We start from the raw sequence: 13,321 nt of genomic DNA, 5'->3' as shown, positions 1-13,321 counted from the left end.
ATAGAGATACTGTTTATCACTCATTGATTGACAAAAATTCAAGAGGTTGACAACCTACTCTTTTAGTGAGGCTGTGAGGAAAATAGGCACTGTCTTACACTGCTGTTGGAAGAACAAAATGGAACAAATACTATGGAAGGAAAATTTGGTAGTATTTAACAAAACTGTATATTCATAGGCATTTACCTCTTGACTCAGTAATCCCTTTTAAAGGAATTATTCCCGGGGATACATCTGCAAAAAATAAAACAACAAATGCACAAGGTTATTAATTGTGGCATTATTTTTAATATCAAGAACATTTAAAAACAACCCAAATGCCACCTACATAAGAAACCTGTTGAATTAAAGATAGTACAGCTACACAATTGAGTACTACATAGTCATAAAAGAGAATGAAGTGTTCTAAGTACTAGTATGAAGAGAATGCCAAGATATAGTGTTAAGTGAAAAAAAAAGCAGAGTTCAAAAGTATAGTATGGTACATTTTGTTAAGAAAAAAGTGGGGAAATAAGCCTATATTGTCTATATTTCCTAATTTTTATTACAGCGTTATTGAGAAATAATTCATATAATGTAAAATTCACCCTTTTAAAGTATACATTTCCTGGTTTTTAGTATATTCATGAAGATATGCAATTATCACCACAATCAGTTTTAGAACATTTTCATTAACACCAAAAGAAACCCTTTGCTCATTACAATCACTCCTTATCCCCCTTTTCCTGCAGCTCCTGGCAAACATTTATCTATTTTCCATGAATATGGATTTATGGGCATTTCATATAAATGGAATTGTACAGCCTGTTATCTTTTGGTTCTGGCTTTGTTCACTAAGCATAACATTTCCAAGATTCATCCATCTTGTAACATGTATCAATATTTGGTTTCCTTTTGTGGCCAAATAATATTCCACTGTATGCATACACCACATTTTATTTATCCATTTATCAGTTGAGGGACATGTGGGTTATTTCCATACAACACTGCTGTAATATACATGTACAAATTGTGTGGACACATGTTTTCATTTCACTTGTGTAATTGAATTGCTGGCTCATATGGCCATTCTATCTCTAGAATTTTGAGGAACTGTCAAGCTGTCTTCCAAAGTGGCCACACCATTTTATAGTTCTACAAGCACTGTATGAGGGTTCCAAATTCCCTACATCTTTGCCAACACTTGTTGATTGTCTACATTTCTTATTTTAGCTATCCTAGTGAGTGTGAAGTGGTACCTCATAGAGGTTTGGAATTGCATTTCCCTGACAGCTAATAATGTTGAATATCTTTTCATGTGCTTATTGCTATTCTTTATTTCTTTGTGTGGATTTGAGTCTTTCATTTCAGCCTGAAAGGCTCCCTTTAGTATTGTTTTTAGGGCAAGTCTGCTAGCAATGAATTCTACTGGTTTTTGTTTATATGGGAAGGTCTTAATTTCTCCTTCATTTTGAAGGATAATTTTGCTGGATATGGAAATGCTTGTTGACAATCTTTTTCCTTCAGCACTTTGAATAGGTCGTCCCACTGCCTTCTGGTCTCCATGGTTTCTGATGAGAAGTCAGCTGTTAATGTTATTATTTTCTTTTATGTGATGAGTCACTTTCCTCTTGCTGCTTTCAAGATATGCTCGTTGGGGGCTTCCCTGGTGGCGCAGTGGTTGAGAGTCCGCCTGCCGATGCGGGGACGCGGGTTCGTGCCCTGGTCCGGGGAAGGTCCCACATGCCATGGAGCGGTTGGGCCCGTGAGCCATGGCCGCTGAGCCTGCGTGTCCGGAGCCTGTGCTCCGCAATGGGAGAGGCCACAGCAGTGAGAGGCCCGCGTACCGCAAAAAAAAAAAAAAAAAAAAAAAAGATATGCTCGTTGGTTTTTGTTTTCAACAGTTTGATGCAGCTAGGTATGCATCACTTGAGCATATCATACTTGGAATTAGTTGAGTTTCCTGAATGTGCAAATGAATGTTTTTCATCAAATTTGGGAATTTTTCTACTATTATTTCTTTATTCTTTTTCTCTCTCCTCTCCTGCTGGGACTCCCATTATTCATAAGTCAGTGTGCTTGACCATGTGTGTCCCACAGGTCTCTTAGGCTCTGTTCATTTTTCTTCATTCTTTTGTCTTTCTGTTTCTCAGACTGGATGATATCAAATGACCTATTTTCAAGTTTGCTGATTCTTTCTTCCAGCTCAAATCTTCTGTTTAGCACCTCTAGCGAATTTTTCATTTCAGTTATTATACTTTTCAACTCCTGAATTTCTACTTGGTCCCCTTTTATAATTTCCATTTCTTTACTGATATTCTCTATTTGGTGCAGCATTGTTCTCATACTTTAATTTAGTTTTTTAGATATGGTTTCCTTTAGTTCTTTGAACACATTTATAATAGCTGATTTAAAATCTTTATCTAGTAAGTCCAATGTCTGGATTTTCACAGTGACAGGTCTTATTGACTGCTTTTTTTTCCTATGTATGGGCCATTCTTTTATGTCCAGACATGAATGATGCCTCATTATGAATCATAATTTTTTTCTTGAAAACTGAACATATTAAATAATATAATGTGGCAACTCTGGAAATCAGATTCCCAACTCCCCAGAATTTATTGCTGTTCCAGTTTTTTGTTAATGCTGTTGCTATTTGTTGTTTAATGACTCTCCTGGAATAATTCTGTAAAGTCTGTATTTCTGGTCTATGCAGCCACTGAAGTCTCTACTCAATTAGTTTAACAATCAGCTAATAATTGGACAGAGATTCCCAGCCTTTGCCAAGGGGCTCTGTATGTGCGTTTGGTCATGACGTCAATGTTTCAGCAGGTAGTTTACAACTCTGCCTTATCCTTCACTTCCTGCTTGTGCAGAGCCTCAAGATTGGCCAGAAGTGAGAGGTTGCGGCCTCTCAGGTCTTTCTTGGACATGTGCACAGCCCTGCACGTGCAGGTGTCCTTCTAGAGTTCCAAGAATAAGTCAGATATTATCAAAGCCCTCTATGGACATCTCATTCCCCAGCTTTTCCTTTCAAGTTCTTTGGGCAGCCCCTTGTTAGCCCCAACTGGTATTACCACCTCTGGCAGCTGTGATGTTAAACAATTACTGCTGATTTTTTTTTCAACAAATCCCCTGGTGATAGGGCTGTTTGCATGGAGTGAGCCCTGAGTCAGTTCAAATAAAAACAAGCCCTAAGAGTGGAGATTCTTAGAGAGCTACCAGACAGATCAGATAGTGATAGTTCTCTGACTTGGGGATTTTGCAGGGAGATTCAAACCTACTCTGTCCCCTCCAGGGGCTTCTAGGCTGCTTGTTTTCATAGCTACTAGTTTCATGTCTACTGCAAAGCTAAGGAGAAGGGGAGGAGAATAGAGTAAGTTAAAATTCCAGAAAGCTTTCTGTTCTTACCTAGTTTTAGCTGTTTTTCTTGAATAAATCCTTCTCGAATTTTAGCAAGCCTTTGGTTAATTTCCAGAGTTCTGAAAAAGTTGATTTTGACCTTTTTGCCTGTGTTTTTGTTGCTTTCATGGAGGACCAGATTTTCAGAGACCTTTATTACGCCGTTCTGGAAGTGCTTCTATCTGTATTAATTTTTTCACAAACGGAAGGCATAAACCACAGGCTAATAAAAATCATTATTGGGGAGTAATCCGCAAACCATTTTGGATATATTATAGGGTAGAACAAATGCACAAGTATATATTGCTTTCATTGAGAACTAGGATTCTCACTGTGCAAGAAGGAAGATACAAATATAGAAGGACAGAGATCTAGTGGTATTTGTTGAATTTGAATTGGTGGTATTAGGATTTTTTCAAATGCATATGGTTTTCAAGAGTTCATGATTTTTGCTCTGTCAACTGAAAGGGCTTAGAAGCAATGATACTCTAGTAGCAATGAACATATCTGACACCCAGTTCTTGGTTCTAAACACTATGCCCCATTAAAAATTTTTTTAAGAAAAGGAATATTTGGAGAAGCAGATGATTCCAGGGCAGGGGCTGGGAAAGTAGAAGGTGAACCTGGGACGTATTTTGTGCCAGAAAGAAAGGAGACTAAGAAAGCTAAAAAAAAGGGTGGGGGAGGAAAGAAATAAGTGAGAGAGACTAAGAGGTACAAACTTCCAGTTGCAAAGTAAATGAGTCATGGGTATGAGATGTACAGTGTGGAGAATGTGGTCAATAACTATGAAAAGTAAAAATAAAAATAATAAAGCATCTTTTTAAAGAAAAAGAAGACTAAAGAAAGCTCAAAGACTAAGGGAAATGTCAAAAGGACATAGGAGACAGCTTAAAGTGACTCCCATTAGCCAAATTAGTGGCAATTTGAGTATCAAAGTGCGTTAACGATGATAATTGTTTATAATATGTTAAATTAAAATTTCCATTAGTCCATAGTAATAGTAAAATGAAAATAGAAATGAAAAGCTCTTCTTTACAGAAGGATCCCAGCTAAAAATCATAGAATGAATGATAGAATAAAAGAAAACAACCATTCTGAAATTCCCCGTGTAATAGTTGGTTCCAGCAAGGATTATCAATGGATGCTAAATTATTGGGTAAAATATTTGGAGGCAATAGAATATTCACAAGATCTCCAAGTATCACCCCAAACTACAAACTATCCCTTTGTTGTTTTTACTAACTACAAAGCAGGAAAGGTAGCTTTTCAGTTGAGAGATTCAGCAGTCTCCCCTCTAACCAAATGATCAGACTTAGGGACCACCAAGAGGGACAATTTGACAGGAAGAGCCTCCTGATGAGATTTACTAAAAAGCCACAATATCATCTGTGTAGGTTTCTCACCAAAAAAGTGTCAAACCTGAACCTAATCATAAGTAAACAATCAGATAAATCTGGACCAGGGTTTCTCAACCTTGGCACTACTGACATTTTAGGATGGTAATTCCTTCTTGTGGGAGCTGCTCTGTGCATTGTAGGATGTTTAGAAGCATCCCTGTCCCCTACCCACTACATTCCGGCAGCACCTTGCTATAGATTGAATGTTCGCGCCCCCCCACCACGAAGTTCATACGTTGATATCCTAATCCCCAAGGTGATAGCATTAGGAGGTGGGACCTTTGGGAGGCGATTAGGGTGTGAAGGTAGAGCCCTCATGAATGGAATTAGTATCCTTATAAAAGAGGTCCAGGGCTTCCCTGGTGGCGCAGTGGTTGAGAGTCCGCCTGCCGATGCAGGGGACACGGGTTCGTGCCCCGGTCTGGGAAGATCCCACATGCCGCGGAGCAGCTGGGCCCGTGAGCCATGGCCGTTGAGCCTGTGCGTCCGGAGCCTGTGCTCCGCAACAGGAGAGGCCACAACAGTGAGAGGACCGCGTACCGAAAAAAAAAAAGAAAAAAAAGAGGTCCAACCCGGGTGCAATCCCTGGTCAGGGAACTAAAACCCCACAAGCCAAATGGATTAAAAAAAAAAAAAGAAGCCCAAGAAATCTCCCTTCCTCCTTTCACCATTTGAGATTATAGCAAACAAAAAGTCTATGAACCAGGAAGTGGGCCTTCACCAGACACTGAACCTGCTGGCACCTTGATCTTGGAATTCCCAGCCTCTAGAACTGTGATAAATAAATTTCTGTTGTTTATAAACCACCCAGTCTTTGTTATTTTGTTATAGCAGCCCAAAAGGATTAAGATACACCTCCCAAGTTGTGACAGTCAAAAATGTCTCCAGACATTGCCAATTTTCCCATGGGGGTAAAAATCACCCAAGCTGAGAAACACTGATCTGGAATGCATTCTGCAAGAGAGGGCTCTTCCAAAAAGTCAACAATGGCAGGGGGGTAGGGGAGAGGCAGGGAAGCGGGTGTCTGTTTTACTATAAATGAGACTAGAGATATTGAAATGGAGCAGTGCCCTATGGTCTATGCCCCACCATGTCCTCAGCCTGCCTTTTGTCTGTGGAAAAACGTTAGCCAAAGAATAAGTTTAATCAGAGAAGTGAGAAAATGCAGAAGCAAAGAAAAGCAGTCCAACAAGACTAAATAATAATAGTTTAGTCATTGAGCATAGTCAAGGTTCTTTAGTTACTACTCAAGGGCTATAGATAATATTCTGAGCCATATCCTGTGAGCTGTCTTACAGATTCTGAAACCCCCAGCAGGTGGAAGAAGTTAACTACACGATGACCAGACTGTAGCTATGACATAAGCTCCCACAATTCCAAGAATTGGGCTCAAGGAAATGGGAACAAACCAGTCATGGAACTGAAGATTAGCTGTACCTAAAACAATCAAGATGACGCTGGTCAGACCACCGATGATCAATTTCAAGATGACTGTCAGAGCTGACTGTGCTGTTTCTGCATGCAGACCCCTCCCTCCGTCTATAAAAGCTCTTGCCCCCTGATTGTTGCCGCTGGTGGGGGGGGCGGGTTGGCCTTTGGGCAGGTGTCTGCCCTCCACCCTCCCACCCCCTCGGTTGCCAGCATCTGAAATAAAGCAAACTTTCCTTTCCACCAACCTGACCTCTTTAATGGCTTTTGAGCAGCGAGCAGCCGGACCCCACTTTCGGTTACAATATTAATGATCACATGTAATAGGTAAATCTTGATTGGATCTTGGACTTAAAGGAAAAACTTCTATAAAAGATATATATCAGAGATTTGGGGGAACTTTGAATATGCACTGCATATTAGGTGATATTAATTTATTCTTAATTTTCTTAGATGTAATGATAGTACTATAGTTACTTAGGAAAATCTTTATTCCAATCTAGGGGTATGCATGCTAAAATATTTAAGGGAGAAGTATCATGTTGATTGAAACTTGCTTCCAAATGGTTCAGCAAAAAAAATAAAGTGTGTGGGGCAGGGGGAGAGGTGAGGGAGAGAGGAAGAGAGAAAGTTCACACATAAATGTTGGCAAAATGTTAGCAACTGATGGGCTTCATGGAAGAGTTCATAGTTACTATTCTTCCAATTTTTATTTATTTATTTATTTATTTTAAATTTATTTATTTTTGGCTGCATCCAGTCTTAGTTGCCACACAGGCTCTTCGTTAGTTGTGGCACGTGGGCTCAGTAGTTGTGGTGCATAGGCTTAGTTGCTCCACGGCATGTGGGATCTTCCCGGACCAGGGCTTGGACCCACGTCCCCTGCATTGGAAGGTGGATTCTTAACTACTGGACCACCAGGGAAGTCCCCTAACTTTTAATTAAGCTTGAAATTTTTCAAAATAACAAGTTGAATGGAAATATGGTAAAATTCATGGAGAAACAAAATAGGTTCAGGAAAAAACTGAAAGGATTCATCTCATCTCTGGTAGACCTGCACTGTAAGGAACATTAAGGGACTTCCCTGATGGCGCAGTGGTTAAGAATCCACCTGCCAATGCAGGGAACACAAGTTCAAGCCCTGGTCTTGGAAGATCCCACACGCGGTGGAGCAACTAAGCCCATGTGCCACAACTACTGAAGCCCGTGTGCTCCAGGGCCTGTGCTCTGCAACAAGAGAAGCCACTGTAATGAGAAACACCCATACTGCAACGAAGAGTAGCCCCCGCTCGCTGCAACTAGAGAAAGCCTGCACGCAGCAACAAAGACCCAATGCAGACAAAAATAAAATAAATATTTTTTTAAAAAGCAATATTAAATACTCATGAATGCTTCGTGGTTTTTTCCAGTCATTTTTCTGTGTTTCATTTGTATAGTTTCGATTACTATGTCTTCAAGTTCAATAATCATTTCTTCTCCAATGTCTAATCCATCATTAATCCTGGCTGGTATGTTTTTCATTTCACACATTGCAGTTTTCATCCCTGGAAGTCCAATTTGGGTCTTTTTAAACATTTTCTGTCTTTACTTAACATGTGCAATATTTACTCTAGCTTTTTTTTTTTTAAATAAATTTATTTATTTATTTTTGACTGTGTTAGGTCTTCATTGCTGCACATGGGCTTTCTTTCTAGTTGCGGCGAGTGGGGACTACTCTGTGTTGCAGTGCGCAGGCCTCTCATTAAGGTGGCTTCTCTCATTGCGGAGCACAGGCTCTAGATGTGTGGGCTTCAGTAGTTGTGGCACACGGGCTTAGTTGCTCCATGGCATGTGGGATCTTCCCAGACCAGGGCTTAAACCCGTCTCCCCTGCATTGGCAGGCGGATTCTTAACCACTGTGTCACCAGGGAAGCCCACTGTAGCTTCTTAAACTTAAGGAATATAGTTACAGTAATTGTTAACTTTCCTGGTTTACAAAATTCTATCTTCTGTGTCCCATCTGGACTGGTTTTGGTTAATTGATTATTTTCTCCTTTTTATGGATCATAATATCTTCCTTTTTTGCATGCTGATAATTTTTTATTAGACTTTATTAATTTTATCTCGTTGGATTCTGTATATTTTTGAATTCCCATAAATACTCTTGAGCTTTAAAAAAAATTAGGTAGGGCTTCCCTGGTGGCGCAGTGGTTGAGAGTCCGCCTGCCGATACAGGGGACACGGGTTCGTGCCCCGGTCTGGGAAGATCCCACATGCCGTGGAACGGCTGGGCCTGTGAGCCATGGCCACTGAGCCTGCGCGTCCAGAGCCTGTGCTCCGCAACGGGAGAGGCCACAACAGTGAGAGGCCCGCGTACCACAAAAAAAAAAAAAAAAAAAAAAAAAAATTAGGTAAAGAGACTGGAAAAATCACTGAGGGAGAGAATTAGATGGAGGAGAGGAGACTATGAAGGAGAGGAGTCCTGGGGAAACAAAGCAGGTTGAGAAGGAGGAGAAAAACCAGTGTGAAGTCCTGGAAGCTCAAGAAGAAAGTGTTTTAAAAAGGACAGAGTGTTCAACAGTATCACATGCTGCTGAGAAGTTCAATAAGATGCCAACAGAAAAATCCAACAAACAAACATGGGCTTCGGCAAGAAGTAGGTCATTGGTGACCTTGATAAAATAGTGAGGACAGAGCCTGACTGAAGTAGTTTGCGGAAAAACTGGATTTGAGGAAGAGTGAGAGCAAGGATAGACAATTCTGATGATGAGGTTTGTTTAAGAAAAAGGACAGAGACACGAGGCAGAAGTTGGAAGGGAACATGGGGTTGGAGCAGGTTTTTGTTTTGCTTAGCATGGTTTTGAAGATAGGGCATGTGAATACATGTTTCTATGTCAGTGGGAACGATCCAGTAGACTGTGAAAAAGGGGAGAGTTCAAGAGCAAAGGAGTTGAGTAGGTGAGAGGGGGTAGGAGCCAGAGGACAAGGGGGAAGAGTTTTGGTTGGTGGGAAGAGAAGACAGCACTCCTCTAATGTGTCTGTTTTCTTGAGGGATCACTAAGCAGAGACACTGCTGGGCTGAGGGGGAGATGCCACAGATTTGAGGAGAGAAATATGAGATAGTGTGTCAGAAAGCAGAAAAATGAATGTGCTAAGAAACTAAAGCAGAATAGTCTGGCAGTGTTGCAAACTCATTTGATCCAGTGGCCATACGTTGAAAGTGAGTTCGGTCAATATGGGGAGGTGATGTTCTCACAACATGCACTTGTTTGGGCACAGGTGCAAAGTAAGAGGAGAGTTGAAGTTAACCAGTTATGATGGACTTTATATTTTTTAGTGGGGACTTCCCTGGTGGCGCAGTGGTTAAGAACCCACCTGCCAATGCAGGGGACACGGGTTCAAGCCCTGGTCTTGGAAGATCCCACATGCGGTGGAGCAACTAAGCCAGTGTGCCACAACTACTGAAGCCCACGCACCTAGAGCCCATTCTCCACAACAAGAGAAGCCACCACAATGAGAAGCCAGTGCACCACAACAAAGAGTAGCCCCCACTCGCTGCAACTAGAAAAAGCCCCCACACAGCAACAAAGACCCAATGCAGCCAAAATTAATTAATTAATTAATTAATTAATTTTAAAAACCATGTGATTATATATTTTGTAATGACTGCTCAGAATCTGAACCCCTTTCCTATATCGGAATCCTATTCCTATATTTGGAACCCTTTTCCCCATCTTAACGGTCTTGGTGAATGGTATACCCTTCTCCCAGCATAGAAGCTGAAACTGCCAGATACTTAGTTTCCCAGTCTCCTTTGCAGATGGGACTGAGCACATGACCTAGGTACAGCCAATCAAATGCCCTGTCCTGAATTTCAAATTGGGAGCTAAGGAATAAACAGAGATGATGCAGCAGCATCACTGACAGTAATAGAGATGGTGGCAGCAACATCCAGCTTCTGGCATCAGCAGTGGCAACAATACCAGTGGTAGCCTCCAGTTCCCAGTGCCATCAGCAATGTCACTGCACATTTACCCCTCTGGAATGGCAGTAGAGGTGCCCTCTCCAGGCTGGTTCTATGCCAAAATTTTGGTTGTGGGTCTTAGCACATAACCTCAACCTGGTTCTCCAGCCCTCCCAGCAACTCTTTGAGCCAATCAACGTGTATGCATCACAAATTACTTCATTTATAAAATAGTACATTAATTATCATAAAACCATTAAGTTCATTTGCGGATTAAGGGAGCAAATTCAGTTTCTTATAGCAAGCATATTCTGTGGCTTAAATGAACAAATACAATCTGGCATAATAAATATACTCTACAAGTTTTATCCTTATCCCAAGCCTTGTGGTTAAAGGTTACATTCCTGTTAGATTAAACAGAAACAAAAAACCTCTTATACTCTAATAGATGACTATCTCATGGAAAGTCTTTAGTTCCTTCTTTTTAAATACCAGTGAGCACATTGCAAAGAACTGTTATGATGACGACAAGGAAGCAAGCTTGTACAGTTTAATCATAAATTAGATCTTTGATGACACCTGGCTGGTCCCCAACAGTGCTAACTTTTTCTTCCTTCTCTTGCTAAGATGGCAATAACCAGCACAGCACCTGCATTCTCAAATAATTTTGGCAAAAATATATTTCCTTTTCAGCCTCCCCTCAAACACCCTTGTGACCAATTGTTTCTTTTGATTTTGACTAAGGCTAGATTCAAGTTTTCTGTTTTATAATTTTGACTATATGTTTCTAGCAATTGTACCTTTTTTTTTTTTTTTTTTGCGGTACGCGGGCCTCTCACTGCTGTGGCTTCTCCCGTTGCGGAGCACAGGCTCCGAACGCGCAGGCTCAGCGGCCACGGCTCACGGGCCCAGCCGCTCCGCGGCATGTGGGATCTTCCCGGACTGGGGCACGAACCCGTGTTCCCTGCATCGGCAGGCGGACTCTCAACCACTGCGCCACCAGGGAAGCCCGCAATTGTACCTTTTGTGTCTTATTTTGGTCTCGTTACATTGGCTGAAACTCTCAAATCATTATTAAGTAGTAGAGGTGAGATGATTGTGGTTATTTTTTCAATCATGCAGGTGACCAGTGTAAATCAATTCTCCAGCGTAGCTATAACTCCAGACTTTGGGAGGGGGTAACATGGGAATCTGATGTGCATATCTCAGTCTAATCTCTCATTTTACTTTTCGTGGCTCTTTATTTTTCCTTCTGCCTATGGTAATCCCACTTTTCTTTTTTTTTCTCTATTTTTTGGGCATGTGGGATCTTCCATTGTGGTGCGCAGGCTTCTCTCCAGTTGTGGCCTGCAGGTTTTCTCTCTCTAGTTGTGGCGCACGGGCTCCAGAGCTCATGGGCTCTGTAGTTTGCGGCACACGGGCTTAGTTGTCCCACGGCATGTGGGATCTTAGTCCCAGACCAGGGATCGAACCCACGTCCTCTGCATTGGAAGGTGGATTCTTTACCACTGGACCACCAGAGAAGTCCCGGTAGTCCTACGTTTGCTTCTCAGATCTCCTACATCAGTTTTCCTGTTAATCCTCATTTTGCAAATGAGGAATGGGAGCCTCCAAGAGTTTGAGTCTGAGGACACACAATTAGTTAGTGACTGCCAGCTTTATGCTCAGATTTTTGTGACAACAAGTCCAATCCCTTTTCTGGGTACTCCACAGCTGCTGAATTCTTTGAGTTTGGTTTTTGTTCTAATTTAAGTTCCTAGAAGATAGTAATTGTATTTTTCTATGTTTATATAATGTAAATCACTTAGCCAATGAGGACAGACCTTCAATTAAATTCAATAATAAAATTAGTTAAGAAAAAGTTTTTGATTGAGTTTTTAAAAACACTGATGCTTTGTAGAATAACTTTTTATCACTTATACAAAAATGTTTATTTTGGTAAAAGGTTCAAATACCATAAAAATGAACAGCTAAGACTGTAAGAATGCTCTAAAATCATCATATCTTCCAGAGAAATGAGAATATGCTTTACACGCTGCTCAACAAATTGCTTTTAATTTAACATATATTGGGAACTTCCCTGGTGGTCCAGTGGGTAAGACTCTGAGCTCCCAATGCAGGGGGCCCGGGTTCGATCCTTGGTTGGGGAACTAGATCCCACATGCATGCCGCAACTAAGAAGCCCACATATGCTGCAATTAAACATGCCACAATGAAGATCCCGCCTGCTCTAGCTAAGACCCAGAGTAACCTAAATAAATAAATATTTTAATTTAACATATATTGGACATTTTTTAATTTCAGTAGTTATGGGTCTAACTCATTTTTGTAACATTTTAATATATAAATAATAATTTTTTTATCCATTACCCTGTTGATGAATATTTGACTTGCTTCAATTTAAACCAATGCTGCAGTAATGAATAGTAGCTTCATAAATAGAGCTTTGGCCAGTGAATTTCAATAAATTAGATCCCTGTAAGTGAGGTGTACTTAAAAAGCGGGGGTGTTTTTCAAAATATTTTTCATACAAATTGCCCATTTTTTCTCCAAAAATATTTTGCCAACTTACATTTCCACCAACAGTGTATATACGAGTACCCATTTCCCCACACCCTCATCACCACTGTTTATTATCAGTCTTTTAAATTCTTGGCAATCTGATAAGTAAAAAATGATACGAAGTTTTATTTTGCATTTCTCTTGTTACTGGTTTATTCGGAAGTTAACTGCCCATTTTTATTTCTATTCTGCAGTTGCCTATTCATATCCTTTTATCTATTTTATCACTGAATAATATTTAATTGAATGGATGTACCACAGTTTGTTTATACATTCTGCCTGAGTGTCTTTAACTGGTTTGTTTTTTTATTAATAGGAGCTCTCCATATATTATAGATAGTAATCCTGTGTCTCTTTTTATGTGTTACAAATATTTTTTCCCAGACTCATGCTTATCTTTTAACTTTAGAAAGTCTATCCCTGTATGGAAGATTTTGTTTCTTAATATATAGAAAGTCAAGCTGGTAAATATTTTCCATATGGCTTCTAGTCTTTATAAATTGGTGCTGTATTCTGCAGTTCAATTAAATTGAGCTCAGTCTTAAATCGTGAGTAGAAGTTAGGCAAGTGAATGCAAGGAAGAGCATTCCAGATGGAGAGACCAGAA

Source organism: Hyperoodon ampullatus (genome assembly GCF_949752795.1).
Source record: "Hyperoodon ampullatus genome assembly, chromosome: 19".
Lineage (NCBI taxonomy): Eukaryota > Metazoa > Chordata > Mammalia > Artiodactyla > Ziphiidae > Hyperoodon > Hyperoodon ampullatus.
The sequence above is the reverse complement of the archived record's forward strand: the minus strand, read 5'-3'. Positions refer to the sequence as shown.